General features: G+C 41.5%; 1 protein-coding gene across 26 annotated transcripts in view; it reads left to right on the top strand.

Moving 5' to 3' along the window:
- RBFOX1 (RNA binding fox-1 homolog 1) overlaps positions 1-14,055 on the top strand; it is a 2,070,746-nt gene that overhangs the window by 703,871 nt on the left and 1,352,820 nt on the right. The gene's annotated exons all lie outside the window — the stretch shown is intronic.

The following is a 14,055-nucleotide window of genomic DNA, read 5'->3' as shown; positions in this document are numbered from 1 at the left end:
ATGCACTGAGCAAAGGCCAGGAGAGGACACAGCTGGGGGATGGGTGTCCAGAAGCCAGGAGGCTGGCTCTCACCAGGAACCAAATCTGCTTGCACCTTCATTTGGACTTCCAATCTCAAGAACTGTGAGGAATAAATGTGTTTTGTTTCAGCCACTCAGTCTGTGGTATTCTGGAATAACAGCCAGAGTTGCTAAGCCACAAGGTCTCATGTTGTAAGGGGCTTCTCTCTCCTACAACCCTGTCCAAGTGCTACCCAACAAAATGTGTTGTGTTTTACTACCTTTTGTGGCTCTATATTTTCCTTTGATGAGCCCTAAATCCCTCAAACTCTCTTCAATTAATACATTTTTTCTTATCCAAAAGTGGAAATATAATTCAGTAGACAGAGGAGAGAGAAGATGAAGAAGACTTGATGTCATATAAGGGGCCTCTTACTTCCTCCATTGAAATGGGAAAACCAGTAAGATGGGCACTGAAGACCTTTGTGTTCGCCAGAGCTGGGAGAGAGGCTGTTACTTGTCTTTGGGCATGTGGTTGGGCCTTACAGTGATTGGTATTATCTGCATCTGCACTTGATAGTTTACAAGAGGCTCTACACTGCTGATAACCCTTGAGTCGGTAAAAATGTGAGTGGCATATGCCTGGAGTGTCCCTCTCATTGGTCAAGGATTAAATTCGTGGGGAAGCACTCACCTAAAGTAGCTTTGGTCTGATCGCCAGCTCAGAATCCAAGGTGAAAAGGCTACAGGAGCTGGCCACAGTCAGCGGAAGTGCGTAACTTACATGGATTGATGGTTCTGGTTGATCAGGATTTGCAGGAAATGGGGTAATGCAATTACCATCCTCAGCCAGCTCCCCGTAGGGTGTTCTCACAGATCAGTGGCAAAGGGTTCGTAGGCGATTTTCTTCTCCATTATATTGTGAGATGTACAAGCCTTCCTACTGATACTGCTGGGGAGAGATGTTTAACGGATTATGAGACTGCTGTTTAAAAAAATGATTTCCAGTTAAATACCTTTCAGTATTACAATGGTAAAGCTCTGAAGAATGGGGGAATTCCTCCGAAATAATTGCTTCTCAAGGAGCTTAGTTTGATTGTCTTATAAACAACTTTAACTTCATTCTTTTCTTCTTTCCTATGACAAATGAGAAAAGAAGTCTGCATTTCATTGAACAGTCGGATTTCCAATATGGTGTTTACTTGAATTTTCCATTTCTGCTGCAGCCAGGAAATCAAATCCAAAGGATTAAACACCCAATTCGAAATATAATGGAAAATTAAAAAAGGGGGGGATTCATCAATAAATGAGGAAGACTTTGTTCACAAGTTTCTAAATGGTAACTCCAGAATGGCAGCAAATTGGGCAAAGGTGACCTTGAGCGCCTAGGCCATCTGTGCTAGCATCTCTCATGTTCTGCTGGTGTCATGAGGTTAATTTTTAGACAAGAACTATTGGTAACAGTGGTCATGTTGTAAATGTTTTCTGTGTGCCAAACCCAGTGCTTTTTATCCATTATTTTCTTAATTCCTTAAAACTCTCTGAAGTACGTATTTTAAGTTATCCCATTTTAGGAGGAAAAACCAGACATGGACAGTTAATAATGTACTCAAGAACACAGAGCTAGTAAGTGATGGAGTCAGATTCCCAATCAGCTTCTCCGTAGGTCCAGGCCCACAGTCCAAGTCACGGTGTCCACTGCCAGGAACAGTGGCCTTAGATTTAAGGTCTGGCCCCCTCGTTTGTTTTGAGTAGATCAGGGTTTTTTTCCTCCCCATTGGAGACCTCCAAAGTCCAAAGGCATAACATTCATGTAGTAGTCAACAGGTATGTATATCAAGGGTCTAGTAGAGACCAGGTGCTAGACCAGGGGCTAGGAAGCCCAAGAGAGACTCCAGTGCTCCACCCTCACGGAACTTTCATTCTCAGGGAGAGACAAGACAACACAGAGGTAAACACTTGTGATAGATACCAGGAGAGAAATCAACTTGATCCTGAGGCAGAAAATAATAAGGGTCTATTGAGGAGGCTCTCTGCAGGGGTGGAGAGATGGTTCTGCTAAAACTGGGAGAGAAGGAAAGAGAAAGCTCTGCCAATAGCTATGGGAAAGAGCGTTCTAGCAGGAAGGAACAGCAAATACAAAGGCCCTGAGATGGGAAGAAGGTTGACCTATTTGAAAAAACTGAAAGGAAGTCAATGTGGCTGGAATAATAGAGGGTTGAGGGAAGCAGCCCTCCCTAGATGGGATTCAACAGTTGGCCTTAAGAGGGCAGAACACACATACTTCTGTATCTCAGGTTATTTTCTTTCTCCTTTAAAGAAGTTCTTTTCTATTTCTGCATTGCTTTTCTCCTCCTCTACCTTATTCGAGTGCCTGCTGCAATTGCCCTTGATTAAAAAACATTACTCTCTGTTGATCTGGGCTTTTTTTTTATTTCTTTTTTTTTTTTTAACATTTATTCATTTCTGAAAGAGAGAGAGAGTGTGAGCACAAGCGGGGGAGGGGAAGAGAGAAAGGGAGACAGAGAATCCGAAGCAGAGTCCAGGCTCTGAGCTGTCGGCACAGAGCCCAGCATGGGGCTCCAACTCACAAACTGCGAGATGATGACCTGAGCCGAAGTCAGACGCCCAACTGACTGAGCCACCGAGGCACCCCAGGGCTTTTTAATTCAAGAAATCTTTGAGCATTATATGCCAAACCCTGGGGTAGGCCATGCAGGAAATCCAAAGAAGTAGAGTGATGTGTTTGTGGGTCTTAGAAACATGTAGCTTTGAATTACAGAAGTGGAAATGAAGTTGACCTTGCAGAAATGAGTTGCAGGTTAGGTGGTCGTAAGCCTTTAAAGAAGATTCATGTGGGACCTTTTCAAATAATTCTGTTCACCAATTTTAAACCATCCTGCATCCTAGTGAGCACAGTTTATGGCTCTGTTCACATCATAGATTTGGAAATCAAGACCTAAAAAGGTCACACCATTAAATAAATGTTCAACACTCAGGGAGAGATGGGATGTGAGTAACACATTCTCAGTTTCATGACATTAACTTGCTACTTTTGTAATAGCTACTTTGGTTTGCATTCCTAAAACTGAAAAATTTTTTTGCCTGTAGTTTTGATGAAACAAAGCAAGTTTTTGATGTGAGCGTTTTTCTACTTCAGAGAATTGAATAAAGGAAGTGTGCATTGATTAATATTCTTGGGGGTACTAGAAATCTGTCTGGAAACCCCTCATGTCCAGTGTTCCTCCAATTTATTGTGCTTAAGTATACTTTAGAGCTGTGCTATCCATTACAGTAACTGCCAGCCACGTGTGGTGACCGACCCTCGCAATCGGGCTAGATTCAATTGAGATGTGCTGTTAAGTGTCTGATGACTTAATGTGAAAACAGAATTAAAATATTTCTATACTTTTCGTATTAATTATACAATGGACTGATAATCTTTGTATATATACAGTTAAAGACACAGTATTAATAGAATTTTACTTGTTCATTTTTATCTTTTTAAAAATGTGCCTACTAGAGAATTTAAAATTATATGTGGCTTGAATTCTGCTTCTTTTGGATTGTATTACTCTAAAAAGACTTGTATATCCACTCATGATGCTATAATTGACACCAGGCTTGCCCTCCTATTGAAAACAATGGTAAAACAATGAAACCTGTGAGGCTATTCTTTGAAAGCATCTATGAAAGGTGGGGCAGTTTTCTGATCTTTGAGAGAAGGGCAGCACATACACTGAGCCTCACAGAAGCCCGGCTTTCTGTCCAGGAGCCCTTTCCTGCTGTAGTGCAGGTAGGTTGTACCACACGAGTGAGAGTATAAACTAAGAAGTAGACATTGTAATTCTTGGCTCCTGAAGTGGAATTCATTGGGCAGGGTACCAGAAAAGAAGAATATGTTCAGGGGAGAATTTATAAATCTTCACGGGGATTTACTGCAGGTCCTTGGCTGAGAGCTGGGGTATCCATGCACAGGTTGAGATATCACCAGACTTAGCAGGGATCCCTTGATGCAGGGCTGACATCTAAATAACACCAACATTTGTGTAGTGCTGCAACACATTAAGATCCAACCAAGGTGAGGGGTCTGCTGAACACGTGGTATAGTCAGCTTTGACCCCAGAATGGCCGTGTCTTACTAGTAAATTCTAATTCCACTAGAATAAGGACACCAAGTGACAAAGTTTGAGACAGAGATATGGCTACTGGACAAAAAATAAAACCAAATTCAACAGGATCAAAATAATACTCTAGTAATTTAATTACCCATGTGACTAAAAGAAGGTAGCATAATCTGGACTATTGTCCATCGTGTCTAATGTATAATAAACGTTGCTAAACACATGAATAAGCATGTAAATGGGACCCACATGGAAGATATAAAATAAAGTCATTAGAAACAGACCCTGAGGTGACATGGATGTTAGAATTATCTCTAGTTATTTGTAAAGAAAATTTAAAAAAAACTTCTAAATAACCAATGCTTTAAAGAAGGAGAGCTCACAAAGAAAATCCTAAGATATTTTTAAATGATTGATTCTGAAAATACATCATATTAAAATTTATGAGATGTGGCTAAAGTAAATCTAAGAAGGAAGTTTATATTACAATGGAAAAAAATGGACCTTGACCTGTACTTCCCCCAAGTTAATTTGAAATGATTCATATATCTCCATGTTTCACTGAAAATGATCACGTTTCTGGAAGGAACCATAAGAGAATATCTTTGCAATCCTGGTGTAAGCTAAGTTTTCTTAAAGCATGCATACACACACACACACACACACACACACACACACACACACTAATGTATAAAAGAAAAAAGGGGGAAAGGGGCCTTTGTTAAAATTAAAAACTAATGTCAAAGGTATCATTAAGAAAATGGGAAGTCAAGCTGTGGACTGGGAGAACACATTCACAGTACTGCTGACAGAGGACTTATGTCCTGAATATGGGAAGACAACTCATTAAAAATGGGAGAATGAATTGAACATGCTTTTCCAATCAGAGGGTGTGAGAATGTCCATTGAGCATAGAAAAATGTGCTGAAGATGGTAGTCATCAGGGAAATGAAGTTAAAATCACAGTGAGACACCACTTCACACCCACTACAATAACTAAAATTAAAAAGAATAAAGACACCAAATGTTGGTGAGGATGTGGAGGAACAGAACTATCCTACATTGCTGGTGGGTGTGAACTGGTACAAGTGCTTTGGAAATCTGTTCAGCTCTTCATTTTACAGTGAAACACCTATTGTCCAGCAATTCTACCCTCCAGTAATTACATAAGGGTAATAAAAACATACAGCCAGGGAACCTGGGTGGCTCCATCAGTTAAGGGTCTGACTTCGGCTCGGGTCATGATCTCACAGTTCTTGGGTTTGAGCCCCACATCGGGCTCTGTGCTGACAGCTCAGAGCCTGGAGCCTGATTCAGATTCTGTGTCTCCCTCTCTCTCTGCCCCTCCCCTGCTCATGCTCTGTTCTCTGTCTCTCAAAAATAAACATTAAAAAAAATTTTTAAAATACAGCCACACACACCTGCACACACACAGATGCAAAGGTACAGTAATAAAGTTTATTGCAGCTTTATTCATACTAGGCAAAACTGGAAACAGTAATACCTATGTCTACCGACAAGGAATGGGTAAACAAATAGTGGTACTCATGCAGTTTAATACTGTTCAACAACATAGAAAAGACTAGCTTAGTGATGTGTGCATTGATGTGGGCGAGTCTCACACACATTGGGAAGTGCATCAAGGGCCAGACACAGAAGCATACATACTGTGTGTTTTCATTATATGATGTTTAAGAATTGGCAAATTAATGGTGAGAGAATATAGAACACTCATTTCCTGGCCCCAGTGGGGGCCACACTGGGACAAGACACTGCACTCAGGTGATGGAGATGATCTACACTTGATTACTGCTATGGTTAGATGGGTGTATACATTTATCACAACTCTAAATCTTTATGAGCTTAAGATCTGTGCATTCTCTGTGCACATTGTATCTGAAAAAAAAAATCCCTGGGGCACCTGAATGGCTCAATGGGTTAAGTGTCAACTGTTGATCTTGGCTCAGGTCATGATCTTACCATTCGTGAGACTGAGCCCCATGCGGGGCTCTGTGCTGACAGTAGGGAGCCTGCTTGGGATTCTCTCTTTCTCTGCCCCTCCATATCTCTCTCTCTCTCTCTCTCTCTCTCTCTCTACCCCCCCCTCACAATAAATGAATAAACTTAAAAAAATCCTTAAAAAGAATATTCAAAAGCAGGGGTCAGCAAACTATCACTCAGGGGCCTAATGTGGTCTGCCACCTGTTTTTGTAAATGTTATGGGTATGAAGCCATACCGACTTACCCACATATTGTCTCCAGCTGATTTTGCACAGGAATACCAGAGTTGAGAAGTTGAGACAGAGACTGTATGGCCAGCATAGCCTAAACTGTTTACTATGTGGCTTGTTCCCAAAAACCTTGCTAACTGCTGCTCTAGACAAATTGTTTTAATAAGACTCCAAAACCTAGCTGCAGACATTCTGATCCAGAGCAGCTGAGGGCAGAACTCTGCAGTTCTCTTCCACTCCCCCAGAAGGCTTCAAAGCAGGCAAAACTGGTGGCCAGGGAGAACAGAATTGATCCTTTCAAGATTCACCCTATCGATACCTAGCAACTGTCTTTGGTCATAAAATTATTTTACTGACTGATCTAATTTGTTCATGCTGCAGTTATAAAAGCCCATTTCTTCCCCATTAGCTTTCTATGGAAAGTGAGAGAAGTTCCGACTCATCATTGTTATGTAATCATCCTTCATAAATTTAGAGAGCCTCACATGTGCTGGTAACATCAGAACTCTCTTTTGCCACTATTGGGCTCTCTGTGGGTGGCTGTTTGAGAGGCTAAAAGATATGAGGGGGGAGGGAAGTCACAAAGCACTTTCCATGCATGTCTAAAGGATAATGACACTTAAGAAGCTTTACTTAAAACCGATTTGGCTTCATGATGATTTGAGCTTGCTCTTTAATTAGTTTTTAGAAGCATATATTGTTTATTATCATTATTTTATTTTGCCAAATAGAAGCTTAACATGCATTAGTTCACAAACAAGGCAGCTGCTCTTTACCAGGTTTTAACCACCAACCAAGGAAAAAGAAAATGTCTTATCACCTTGGAAACATTTCCCCCATGGGTGGTATGTGACTAAAATGTAAAGATAATAGAGGACACTTTTGGCAGAATCATTTTTGCTCAACAAATGGTACATTTGTGCCCCTATATTTCCAGCACCCTTGCAGTTAGGTAGGGTTGTGTGACTGGTTTTGCTCAATGAAATGAATGTCTTCTCCATTCTTTATTTCTCCCATTGAGGCATGTATTGAGATAAAGTTACCACTGGAATGAAATGAAATAGCTTGAATTAATGAGCTTGGTTTCTCCTATCAGGAAATGAACATTTGTTGTGTTAATCCACTGAGTCTTTAAGGTTATTTGTTTTTGCAGCATATCCTTGTCTCTTCTGACTAATATGGTGCTCATTGGTATAGGTTAAGGCACTCATTGGAGAAAACAGACCCAGGAAGACATTACAAAGGTGCATAGTATAAATGTATCATTGCCAATAATAATGGACTATTTGTTAACACAGAAAGGACAATTGACTCTTAGCTCTTTATCTTCAGCTTTATAAAAATGCAGTTGGCTCCAAGAACCTACATAAAAGTGAATATAAACATAACCATACCAATACATGACATAGGCAAAATACATATAAAGACAGTGGGAGACCATTGCTTTCCAAGAGGTCTCTGTTGTGAATTTGTTGTGTGAATTTTTTTTTTCTTTTGAGAGAGTGCCCTGGGGGTTGCAAGTTGTTACCTTCTAACTCACTTAAAAATGTCTTCTTTGAGGGTACAGGGCTGGAAGAGAAAATTTCTGTGATGCTGGACCTCATTTTTCACGGGGCTTTGCTCTCTGGCAAGATGGGCTATTACATCAAGTATTGTATCGTCTATCTTCTGTGCTGGCAAGACCCCTGATTACTCACCTGCTCTGCAGAGTTGATCATGCCTTCTTCTACCCTTGCCAGGATGGCTATGACTGGCTTCCATGTTGGTCTCTCCTTCTAGAATGTGAGCTTCAGAGGCAGAGTCCATAATACTCATCTTTAAGTATCTTCATATCTCCAGTGACATCAGGCACGTGGCAGACACCCAGTATGTGTTTCTGATTGAATAAGTAAATGATAACTCCACCACTCAGATTCTTCACCTCTTAGGATGTCACCACCTTCATTGCCACCACTGTGATCTAAGCTGCTGTCAGTCAATTCTGCCTGATTCCTGAGATAACCTCCAAAGACCCTTGCTTACATCTACTCTTACCCTTGCCATCAGTGTTTTCATTAGAGTTGGAGCCATCTCTTTAAAACCCAAATATTACCTCACCCCTTCAAACTTTTGGGTGACTTTCTATTGCTCTTTGAATAAAGGCTAAAGTTCTTCCTGTGGTCTGCGAGACCCTCTTTCTGTATCCTTACCTTGCTCAAATGCCTCACAGTTCAGGGAGATTTCTTTCTTACGGTTGCTCAAAAACACCCTGTTTTATTCTGCCATAGGGTCTTTAATCCATGTTGTGTTTTATGCCTCCTGTGCTCAACTCCATGATACACACACACACAAACACACACGTCCTTGCTTACCTAGTTTAGTTCCAGCTGTTTTTTTAGACTTCAGCTCACATTAGGGGGCATTCTTCTTTTATAATTTATAATTTCTTTTTTAAATTTTTTTTTTTCAACATTTTTTAATTTATTTTTGGGACAGAGAGAGACAGAGCATGAACGGGGGAGGGGCAGAGAGAGAGGGAGACACAGAATCGGAAACAGGCTCCAGGCTCCGAGCCATCAGCCCAGAGCCTGACGCGGGGCTCGAACTCACGGAGCGCGAGATCGTGACCTGGCTGAAGTCGGACGCTTAACCGACTGCGCCACCCAGGCGCCCCTATAATTTATAATTTCTTACAGTATCAAGTATTCCTTCTTTTCAGTACATCAATAGTTGCAGTTTTACCTTTACTTTCATGATTATTTGATTCAGGTCTGCAGGCACTAATCGAGAAGACTGGTCTGGTTTTTGCCTAGCACTACATCCCGAGAGCCTATTCCAGTATCTGGCATATATTTATTTAGCAAATAATGTTGCATAAATGAATGTCTGGTTAGGGGTATTGTAATAGCTCACTGCTGACTAGGGAGGCATACTGAGTGCTACCTGGTCCTGTGAGTAAGGAAGAGCTACAGCATGATGCAGAAGTGGTAGGCACTCACAGTAGGCCATCAGCCCTGCCCTGCTTAGAAGGCCTGGTCTGGAGCAGGCAGAGATGGAGTGGAGGGGACTCACTGGTGGCCCAGTTATCCTTGGGCTTAAACTCAGTCTCTTTTAAGAGTGTGGAGGGGTTCATTCCCCAGCACTCTATCCTAGGCAGACCATGATGGGCTTTTCTTTTTTCTTTTTAATTTTTTTTCAGTGTTTATTTTTGACAGAGAGAGAGCATGAGTGGGAGAGGGGCAGAGAGTGAGGGAGACACAGAATCTGAAGCAGGCTCCAGGCCCTGAGCTGTCAGCAGCACAGAGCCTGACACCGGCCTCGAAGTCACAGACCGCAAGATCATAACCTGAGCCAAAGTCGGACGCTCAACTGACTGAGCCACCCAGGCGCCCCATGGTGAGCTTTTCAAAGCCATCCATAAGTTCTCAGGGGCTAAAGTTCAGAAATGGCTAATCTGGACAATATTCCAGTGAATTGACTAACAAGAGGGTTTTATCCACAAAAAGGTCATTCTGAGTTCAAATACCTGGTTCTTTGTTGTAAAACATCCATTCTAGACCAGGATTCTCTGGACTTTCATTATGTAGGACAATGAGGTGACAAGGGGCCACAGAGTTTAGTGCAGTTTTTGTTGTTTGTTGCATTTTGATTGTTTTAATGGGGAAGAGTGTTGGGAGTATATAAAAATTGCCAGTCACTTGTCAAATACCATCATCATTTTGAGGCAAATGGGAAGGTTAACAGAATCATTGGGCTCAGGTGTAAAGATAAAATTTGCTGGATATTTGGATAAGAGCATTAATAAAAATCTTCAGAGTATAGTTATTTGGAAACATGTAAGTTAAAAGAAACTGTTGGATTTAAATGTGGATCAGTCAGGCTATCTGAAGGAAAGATGGAGATAATCAGCTAATGGAACTGAGGGGTGGAAAGGTGATAGGTTAAACAATAAAAAGCTAAGAAGCGTGGCTGAAGGTAGCTGGTGGCATTCTTGGTGCTTTTTTGGACCATTTTGACAGTTACTTTAGATGCTTTGTTGGTCAGATGGTTGTTAAGATAATGAATATAAATCTGTTAGGAGAAGGTGTGAGCAAGGCCCTGAGGCAGAGGAATGGAGGGGCTGTACTTTCTTCCTAAACTATCAGAGCTGTATCCCTGCTAGTGTCATTTCCATGCTTGCGCCCCCTGGTGTCCAAAGCTGGCTTTGCTTTTGATACACTGCTTCCCTGTACATGCATATAATCCCAGTTGCTGATGGGAAAATGCCATGTCTCAGGTGTTCTGGGGGAGGGAAAAAAAAAGTTGAGAACCGTGGCTGTAATTACAGAGAAAAAAGCATGGAGAATTGCAAGGATGAGGGCTGATGCTTCAATTTGTTACGATGTCTATTTTCTGACCATCTTTTAGATTCCCTAGAAATTACTCATTTTTAGGAATGCCTGACTTCTGTGCATTTCTGCAGAACTCAGGTCTAAACTAATTTGATGTAAATTATACATTTGCAACTGGTATTCTAGAAAAACCTGTATGGGGCCTACAAAGACAAAGTGCACAAAAGGAAATGATGATGTGTTTTATTCATAAGGCAGCATTTCTCTTCAAAATTCTTACACAGCCCCTAAAAATACCTAATGCATCACAAGCCGACATTTGTACTGCTGGCTTTCCATACACAGAGAAGTACTGTTCCTTTTAATCAAGTAAGTTTATTTTGTGGTGAAACCTTTTGTATAATATTGAAAAATAGTTGTGTTCCTTGGAAGCTATTTCGGGTTTCTGAAATGATCATTTTTAATCATTCGCCTAGCAAAACAATTTACCAAGCACTGGAGGATAACGAACCATAAAGTTTAATTTGCCTTTTTTAATTGAGTTGTTAATTAGCACCCCTCCACCGTTGGAGACTCCCAACTTGCTTTTTTGTTTTGCTTCTGATCCGAGACATTTTAAAGAATCTAATCTATCATATTTCCTCTACCCAGGTACTTTCATGAATCACATCAATAGGTGATTATTTCCTAAATCTGTTGAAGCTTCAGCAGATGCATACAAATTTTGTCATTGGGAAATAATTAGATAGGGAATGTAGAATGGTATTAAGTTGATAAGTTATCTGCCGTTTGTTGAATTCCTACTATGTGCCAAACACAGTTCTAAGTGCTTAACAAACATTACTTACTCTTCACAGCATTTTGAGGTACTATTATCTCCATTTCGTACACAAGTGAGCAGAGGATCAGTTGTGCTAAACACTTTTTTCCCCCCAAGGTCATCCAGCTTATCAGTACTGGAGTAAAGCTTCAGTCCCAGGCAGTCTGTCTGATGGCCTCACAGGTCACCCTTTTAACCCTGTGCTGTATTCTCGAGATCCTTGAAGTCAAACAGACCTGCTTTTGAATTTTCTTCTGTTGTTAATATTGAATGTTAAAATTAACCACATGCTATATTCAGAACCAATTTCATGGGTTTGTGACCTGGGCAGTCAAGGCCCCACACCCAGGAGGGCCCTGTACTTGCTTTAATGTTCTTCTGTTGCTGTCTTGACATTTTAAATAATTTTTGGACAAGGAACCCCACACTCTCATCTTGTGCTGGGTCCTGCAAATTACGTAGCTGGTTCTGACACTGTTGTTCTTTTAATATACATTCATTCTCTCTGCTTCTCATGATTTCTGTGGGTCCAAAGTCTGTGCATGGCTTAGCTGGCTCCTTTGTTTAGAGTTCAACAAGGCTGAAATAGAGATGTTGGTCAGGGCTGGGTTTCCATCTGGAGGCTTGATTGGGGAGCCAAGCTCCCTGCTTTGTGCTTGTGTGGTAGCATTCAATTCCTTGCAGCTGTAGACTTCATGGCATTTTATTTCTTCTAAACCAGCACAAGGAGGGAGAAGGACTGGAGCATGTCTTACAGCAAGGTAGAGTCTTATGTCAGGAAACGTCATTATAGGAATGGCATCCCATCACCTTACTGCATTTTATTGGTTAGAAGCAAGTTATAGGTCTTTTCCATTTTGAAGGGGAGGGATAATAAAAAGGTGTGAACACTAGGAGACAGGAATTATGGGGGACGACCTTTGATCTGTTTGCGACAATTATGATGTATTATTATGTGTACTTATTTTTATTGTTGTTGTCAGTGCAAGCAATTCTGTAAAACTTACTGTGTTCCTGACCCTGTTCTAAGTGCTTTTGCGTGTTAACTCACTGATTCATACAGCTGTGCCCCAAGGTCCTGAGGACTGAGCCAAGGGTAAGCTCTCTCTGCCCTCTGGAATTAATAGTCCTCAGGGCGTTGAAGCATGAGGCAACTCTTTATTTTTCTGAGGGATATGATCGTCTCAGGAAGTAGTTAAGTATAAATGATTAGAAACATGGAATCTAGTGCCCTACAGACCCAGGGAGATTCCCTGCTCTGCTGCTCTCTGGTTGTATGATCATGCCCAAGTGCCTCCTACGTTTCCTCATCAGGGGTGCTCCAAGAGGGCTTGGAGCCACGTGCACATGTTAAGGCTGCCTTTAAGTTAAGGTCCTTTACAACATGGCAATTCATACAGTTCAGCCAGAATAGGGTTACGCTTTTGTGTTTAAGATATTTTTATCCTACTGAATCCCAAGACCTCTCTTGTGTCAGGCTCTTCAAGGAATTTTATACAAAGAAACACACTGGGGCAACCCAAAAGGTACCCTGAAACTTGCCATCACTTATATAAACACTTCTTTCTCTGTTGTCTGGTTTTGTTTTTTTGTATTAAAAAAAAATTTTTTTTTTTTACATTTATTTATTTTTGAGACAGAGAGAGACAGAGCATGAACGGGGAAGGGTCAGAGAGAGAGGGAGACACAGAATCTGAAACAGGCTCCAGGCTCTGAGCTGTCAGCACAGAGCCGGATGCGGGGCTTGAACTCACGGACTGCGAGATCATGACCTGAGCCGAAGTCCATCGCCCAACCGACTGAGCCACCCAGGCACCCCTGTTGTCTGGTTTTTCATTACGCAAATTAACTTGGTCACTCCATCTCTTTCCCCATCAGTCTCTTTCTTGCTCTCTTGGATTCTTTCTCATTGTCTTTTTTTACATTTCTCAAGATGCACCATGTTTATTTCTCTTTCTCCCCCTGCCCCATTCTCTACTTTTATCCCGCCAAATGTTATGTCAAGACCTCTCCCTTCTCAGGTGGAAGAAAGAAAAGGAAGGACAAAGGAGATAATGGAGTAGAATTCCATCATCCTTCTCTCCTTGCAGATGTGTCTGTGAGGCTCTTCAAGGACGATGTTGATGGGGGCGGAGGAAGCAAGGGCTCTCCCTAAGCTTCAGCTGGAAAACATGCAGAGTGCTTTGTGCTAATTTGTCTTCTGAAACAGTCTTCTGCTTCCACATTTTGCTTGTAATTATCCTGCATGTTTGGTAGGCATGCCACCGTAGCGTCCAGCATTTTGCTGCAGGAGAAAACCAGTCTTACCCAGTCTTTATTCAGCTACTGCCGCCTGGTGATTTGTGAAGTTCTACCCCCCTTCCATCAGAACTGCTTGCACGTTCTCCTCAGAGCAGTGGGTGGCAGGAACATTCATTCATATTCTCAAATGTCCTCTGTCCATGTGATTGGTAGCAGTTCCTTGGTGACAGGTGCAATAATTAAGCATTAAAAAAAAATTATCCCCTTCCTTGTTTTGATCCCAGCTGTTTCCTGTCCTTCTACACCTTTTCTCTCTACATTATCCTGTT

Source organism: Neofelis nebulosa, chromosome 18 (assembly GCF_028018385.1).
Source record: "Neofelis nebulosa isolate mNeoNeb1 chromosome 18, mNeoNeb1.pri, whole genome shotgun sequence".
Classification (NCBI taxonomy): domain Eukaryota; kingdom Metazoa; phylum Chordata; class Mammalia; order Carnivora; family Felidae; genus Neofelis; species Neofelis nebulosa.
This window is presented reverse-complemented; position numbering and strand designations above follow the sequence as displayed.